Below are 7500 nucleotides of genomic sequence, written 5' to 3'. Positions count from 1 at the left end.
TGCCGTCGCAAGGGTGCGACATGAACGGTGGGGCGGGTGCCGGGCGGCGGGGGGTGCGTGTGCAGCAACAAGGGTGGTGAACACGATCGTTGGTGGTCAAGCTGTCAAGACCCTCGGGCCACACCGGCTCGGAGTCGCCGGTCGTCGGCGCAGCGTGTGTCCGACGGGGGGTACACGGCTTCCCTCCCGACAGGGAATCAGGCACCGGGTTCAGCTACAAAATACGGTGCGACCGGCTCGCGCCGTCCAGGCGGAAGAGGCACGCCACACGCACGGGAGCAGTGTGCGACCCTTTTAGTTCTTCCTTTCGTTGCCAGAGAACGTGTGTTCGGCCACAGGAACGGGGACACAGTGCTAGGAAAAGCCGACACTGAGGACTCGGAGCCTGCCCGTTCCAGGGCTCGAGATATTGCCACTGCGATCTGCTCGACAGAGAGAGAGCAAACGCACGCCTCGGCCTCACAAGGGCTGCGAGAATTCTCGGTCGATGTCCGTCTGTGACTCGGGGCGGCGGGGGAACCCACACAGCACGGGGAGGGTCAACCGCTCAGCCTGAACACCAGCCCACAATAGCGCTGGCCCGCCGAGGGCCCTCCCACGTCGGACACGACTCGCCTGATCGTTCGAGAGGTAGGTGCCGAGAGGTACGCCGCCGTGTGCGGAAGGAAGCAACAACGACTGGCCGCCACGGGCGTGACCTCTCGCGCCCGAGAATCTGCTCTCGGCCAAGGCTTTCGGCGCTCGCACGACACTTGCAACCAGCCGGCGTGCGGCGCCTGACTTCAATCAGGTTTCTGGGAACGCCCCGACATGTGCCTCTGTGCAACCCGTTAACCGTGACACATGCGACTGCAACCCAAGGGAACCAGGCACGGGAACGCCGCCGCCCCGCGTCGCCTGAAAACAGACTTGGGCACCCTGGCCTCCAGGTGTGCCCGAAAACAAGACAAGAGGTGCCCAGTCACAAAGGCTAAACCTCGACAGACATTTTATAATGTGTCTTCTACCATATATGTCTGTCTCTTCTTGAATTATTGTACAAGGATATATATATATAATTGTGTCTTTGTTTTCTCGCCATTAAAAACTTTGTAAGTGTTTCTCTCTCGCCACAGAAAAAACACTTTGTCTGTTTTTTTTACAAGTATGTTTCTCACACAAGAGTTCACAGAAACACATTGTTTGTATCAGAGTTACCGCCGGCTCGGACTCTGACCGATTTTTAGGCCGGCAAATGAGTTCGAAAAGTCCGTCAAAATTGTTGCTAAAACCCCTTGAGGACTTCCGAGTGCTCATTGGTAAGGCCTTCGATTTGAAATCGGGACCGTACCTCAAAGTAGCACTTTCCTGGGTACTTTCAAAGTGCTACCGCTGCCAGAAAATGTTCTAAAAATCGTGTTCCCGAAAATCTCCGGGCACCCCGCCAACCCCTCGTGACGCCAAATGCAAATGGCAAATCGGCGGGAGGTCGCCCGGTAGTCCATCCGAGGAAGGCGCTCCAAATCCCCGCAAATCGACTTTTTCAAAACCTCATCGGCACTACCGAGGGCAAGTGGTTAACCAGCTGTCCGAGACATTCGACCACAAATGCAAGTGGCAGCTCGGCGGGACCAATCCACTCCACCATAGCGGGAACACCCCCACTCTGTCCTCGGTAAATCGGCTGGACACGACCTCATACACTTCCGAGGGCAAGTGATTAACTAACGGTAGGGTGCACTTTTCATATATGCACGTGCCCCATCGGCGGGACCAATCCACTCCTCCGTTCCGCTCTCCTGCAACCTTGGCCCCGGTAAAGCGGCGGCACAGGACCTCATAGACCTCCTGGAAGTCGCCAGAGGCTAAGTCCGACTGGTTTATGACTTGCCACTGCCTGGACCTGCCCCCACAGGCTAAGTCCGACTGGTTTATGACTTGCCACTGTCTCCACCTCCCTCCACAGGCTAAGTCCGACTGGTTTATGACTTGCCACTGTCTCCACCAGCCTCCACAGGCTAAGTCCGACTGGTTTATGATTTGCCACTGTCTCCACTGGTTCATGACTTGCCACTGCCTGGACCTGCCTCCACAGGCTAAGTCCGACTGGTTTATGACTTGCCACTGCCTGGACCTGCCCCCACAGGCTAAGTCCGACTGGTTTATGACTTGCCACTGTCTCCACCTCCCTCCACAGGCTAAGTGCGACTGGTTTATGACTTGCCACTGTCTCCACCAGCCTCCACAGGCTAAGTCCGACTGGTTTATGATTTGCCACTGTCTCCACTGGTTCATGACTTGCCACTGCCTGGACCTGCCCCCACGGGCTAAGTCCGACTGGTTTATGACTTGCCACTGTCTCCACCTTCCCTCCACAGGCTAAGTGCGACTGGTTTATGACTTGCCACTGTCTCCACCAGCCTCCACAGGCTAAGTCCGACTGGTTTATGATTTGCCACTGTCTCCACTGGTTCATGACTTGCCACTGCCTGGACCTGCCTCCACAGGCTAAGTCCGACTGGTTTATGACTTGCCACTGTCTCCACCAGCCTCCACAGGACAAGTCCGACTGGTTTATGATTTGCCACTGTCTCCACTGGTTCATGACTTGCCACTGCCTGGAACTGCCTCCACAGGCTAAGTCCGACTGGTTTATGACTTGCCACTGTCTCCACCAGCCTCCACAGGCTAAGTCCGACTGGTTTATGACTTGCCACTGTCTCCACCAGCCTCCACAGGCTAAGTCCGACTGGTTTATGATTTGCCACTGTCTCCACTGGTTCATGACTTGCCACTGCCTGGCCCTGCCTCCACAGGCTGAGTCCGACTGGTTTATGATTTGCCACTGGTTCATGACTTGCCACTGCCTGGACCTGCCTCCACAGGCTGAGTCCGACTGGTTTATGATTTCCCACTGGTTCATGACTTGCCACTGCCTGGACCTGCCTCCACAGGCTGAGTCCGACTGGTTTATGATTTGCCACTGGTTCATGACTTGCCACTGCCTGGCCCTGCCTCCACAGGCTGAGTCCGACTGGTTTATGATTTGCCACTGGTTCATGACTTGCCACTGCCTGGACCTGCCTCCACAGGCTGAGTCCGACTGGTTCATGACTTGCCACTGCCTGGACCTGCCTCCACAGGCTTAAGTCCGACTGGTTTATGACTTGCCACTGTCTCCACCAGCCTCCACAGGCTAAGTCCGACTGGTTTATGATTTGCCACTGTCTCCACCAGCCTCCACTGGTTCATGACTTGCCACCGACTCGGCCAGCCTCCCCAGGCGAAGCGCGGGCGTTTGGTGACAATTCCAAGGCAGACCAAGGCAAACACGGCCCCTTGCGCGGCGGGGAGCCGTGCCCGGCCTCGGCGGGGCGTCGGGCCGCCGTTTGGAGCGCCGGCCGAAAACCCGAAAAAAGGGCGAAAATCGGAAAGAATTCGCGCCCGATCGGGCCGAGCGGCCGGCGGGGCGGCAGCCCGGGTCGGTCTCCGCAGACCTGGAGGCTCGAGGGGACCTTTCCGACCAAAGTCCATTTCTCGATTTTCCACCTCCTACCAATCTGCAGGTACCCCGCCAACCCCTCGGGACGCCAAACGCAAATGGCAAATCGGCGGGAGGGCGCCCGGTAGTCCATCCGAGGAAGGCGCTCCAAGTCCCCGCAGATCGGCTTTTTCAAAACCTCATCGGCACTACCGAGGGCAAGTGGTTAACCAGCTGTCCGAGACACTCGACCACAAATGCAAGTGGCAGCTCGGCGGGACCAATCCGCTCCCTTTAGCGGGAACACCCCCACTGTGTCCCCGGTACCACGGCTGGACACGACCTCATACACTTCCGAGGGCAAGTGATTAACTAACGGTAGGGTGCACTTTTCATATATGCACGTGCCCCGTCGGCGGGACCAATCCACTCCTCCGTTCCGCTCTCCTGCAACCTTGGCCCCGGTAAAGCGGCGGCACAGGACCTCATAGACCTCCTGGAAGTCGCCAGAGGCTAAGTCCGACTGGTTTATGACTTGCCACTGCCTGGCCCTGCCTCCACAGGCTAAGTCCGACTGGTTTATGACTTGCCACTGGTTCATGACTTGCCACTGCCTGGCCCTGCCTCCACAGGCTAAGTCCGACTGGTTTATGATTTGCCACTGGTTCATGACTTGCCACTGCCTGGCCCTGCCTCCACAGGCTAAGTCCGACTGGTTTATGATTTGCCACTGGTTCATGACTTGCCACTGCCTGGCCCTGCCTCCACACGCTAAGTCCGACTGGTTTATGATTTGCCACTGGTTCATGACTTGCCACTGCCTGGACCTGCCTCCACAGGCTAAGTCCGACTGGTTTATGATTTGCCACTGGTTCATGACTTGCCACTGCCTGGACCTGCCTCCACAGGCTAAGTCCGACTGGTTTATGATTTGCCACTGGTTCATGACTTGCCACTGCCTGGCCCTGCCTCCACAGGCTGAGTCCGACTGGTTTATGACTTGCCACTGCCTGGACCTGCCTCCACAGGCTAAGTCCGACTGGTTTATGACTTGCCGCTGCCTGGACCAGCCTCCACAGGCTAAGTCCGACTGGTTTATGACTTGCCACAGTCTCCGCCAGACTCCACTGGTTCATGACTTGCCACCGCCTCGACCAGCCTCCCCAGGCTAAGTCCGAGCGTTGCGGTGGCCATGCCAGTGCCGACGAGGTCTGATCCGGTCCCTCGCGCTCCGGGGAGCCGTGCCCGGCCTCGGCGGGGCGTCGGGCCGCCGTTTGGAGCGCCGGCCGAAAACCCGAAAAAAGGGCGAAAATCGGAAGAAATTCGCGCCCGATCGGGCCGAGCGGCCGGCGGGGCGGCAGCCCGGGTCGGTCTCCGCAGACCTGGAGGCTCGAGGGGACCTTTCCGACCAAAGTCCATTTCTCGATTTTCCACCTCCTACCAATCTGCAGGTACCCCGCCAACCCCTCGTGACGCCAAACGCAAGTGGCAGACCAGCGGGACGGACCACCGGTAGTCATGCCGGGAATGAGGTCTCGGCGTCGGCATAAGGTGGGTGGATCGGACCCCATCCGGCCTACGGTTCTTTTTCAAAACGGCGCCCCCGGCCCCCGCCGGCGGCGGCCTTGGCGGCCGGGTGGGCGCCCCTCCTCGAATCGCCACCCTGCCCCGGGGTGAGCCGCTTCGCCGCCGCCCGGCGCCGTCAACAACCTTGTCCTGGTTTATGACTTGTCACCGCCGCTGGTTTATGACTTGTCACCGCCGCTGGTTTATGACTTGTCACCGCCGCTGGTTTATGACTTGTCAGCACCGGCGGACGGCCTCTCGCCGCCCTTTGGACGCCCCGGCGGCGGACCGTGACCCCCCACGGCTGGCCCGCGCGGGGCCCGCCACCCGCCCAAGGGGCGCCCCCTGCCGTTCGCCCACCTAACGCACGGCTGGAACAGCACCAAGCCCCGCAGCCGGCCAACGGCGGCACACACTGACCGCAGCCCACCGGAGGCACGTCGGGCCGTGGCCGTACCCCGCCCGACAGCGCCCCCTGCGGGCCACGGACCAGGCGGACGTTGGGACGAGACGATCCCCGGCCGAGGCGCTCTCTGAGCCCGCCAGGGACCGGTGCACCGCCGGCGGACGCTGCACCCGGTACACGAGCGCCCTCTGCCCGCCGGGGACCGGTGCACCGCCGGGGGAGTCTGCACCGGGCCCAGGAGCTCCCTCTGCCCGCCAGGAACCGGGGGGACCGCCGGCGGAGGCTGCACCGGGCCCAGCAGGTCACTCTGCCCGCCAGGGACCGGGGGGACCGCCGGCGGAGGCTGAGCCCGGCCCAGGAGCTCCCTCTGCCCGCCAGGAACCGGGGGGACCGCCGGCGGAGGCTGAACCCGGCCCAGGAGGTCACTCTGCCCGCCAGGGACCGGGGGGACCGCCGGCGGAGGCTGCACCGGGCCCACGAGCTCCCTCTGCCCGCCAGGGACCGGGGGGACCGCCGCCGGAGGCTGCACCCGGCCCAGGAGCTCCCTCTGCCCGCCAGGGACCGGGGGGACCGCCGGCGGAGGCTGCACCCGGCCCAGGAGGTCCCTCTGCCCGCCAGGGACCGGGCGGACCGCCGGCGGAGGCTGCACCGGGCCCAGGAGCTCCCTCTGCCCGCCAGGGGCCGGGGGGACCGCCGCCGGAGGCTGCACCGGGCCCAGGAGCTCCCTCTGCCCGCCAGGGGCCGGGGGGACCGCCGCCGGAGGCTGCACCCGGCCCAGGAGCTCCCTCTGCCCGCCAGGGACCGGGGGGACCGCCGGCGGAGGCTGCACCGGGCCCAGGAGCTCCCTCTGCCCGCCAGTGACCGGGGGGACCGCCGCCGGAGGCTGCACCCGGCCCAGTAGCTCCCTCTGCCCGCCAGGGACCGGGGGGTCCTCCGGCGGAGGCTGCACCCGGCCCAGGAGGTCCCTCTGCCCGCCAGGGACCGGGGGGACCGCCGGCGGAGGCGGCACCGGGCCCAGGAGCTCCCTCTGCCCGCCAGGGACCGGGGGGACCGCCGCCGGAGGCTGCACCCGGCCCAGGAGCTCCCTCTGCCCGCCAGGGACCGGGGGGTCCGCCGGCGGAGGCTGCACCCGGCCCAGGAGGTCCCTCTGCCCGCCAGGGACAGGGTGTAACGCCGGCGGAGGCTGCCTCCGGCCCAGGAGGTCCGTCTGCCCGCCAGGGACCGGGGGGACCGCCGAGGAGTCTCTGCCCGTCCCAGATACTCCCTATCCCTACCCCTAACCGTATCCCTAACCCTATCGCCTAACCCTAACCCTATCCCTAACCCTAACCCTAACCCTATCCCTAACTCTAACCCCATCGCCTAACCCTAACCCTATCCCTAACCCTATCCCTAACCCTAACCCTATCCCTAACCCTAACCCTATCCCTAACCCTAACCCTATCCCTAACGCTAACCCTAACCCTATCCCTAACCCTAACCCTAACCCTAACCCTATCCCTAACCCTAACCCTAACCCTATCCCTAACCCTATCGCCTAACCCTAACCCTATCCCTAACCCTATCGCCTAACCCTAACCCTAACCCTAACCCTATCCCTAACCCTAACCCTATCCCCTAACCCTAAACCTATCCCTAACCCTAACCCTAACCCTAGCTCTAACCCCATCGCCTAACCCTAACCCTATCCCTAACCCTAACCCTATCCCTAACCCTAACCCTAACCCTAACCCTAACCCTATCGCCTAACCCTATCCCTAACCCTAACCCTATCCCTAACCCTAACCCTAACCCTATCCCTAACCCTAACCCTATCCCTAACCCTAACCCTATCGCCTAACCCTAACCCTATCCCTAACCCTAACCCTATCGCCTAACCCTAACCCTATCCCTAACCCTAACCCTATCGCCTAACCCTAACCCTATCCCTAACCCTAACCCTATCCCTAACCCTAACCCTAACCCTATCCCTAACCCTAACCCTAACCCTATCCCTAACCCTAACCCTAACCCTATCCCTAACCCTATCGCCTAACCCTATCCCTAACCCTAACCCTATCCCTAACCC

This window comes from Scyliorhinus torazame, unplaced genomic scaffold, assembly GCF_047496885.1.
Source record: "Scyliorhinus torazame isolate Kashiwa2021f unplaced genomic scaffold, sScyTor2.1 scaffold_1615, whole genome shotgun sequence".
Lineage (NCBI taxonomy): Eukaryota > Metazoa > Chordata > Chondrichthyes > Carcharhiniformes > Scyliorhinidae > Scyliorhinus > Scyliorhinus torazame.
The sequence above is the reverse complement of the archived record's forward strand: the minus strand, read 5'-3'. Positions refer to the sequence as shown.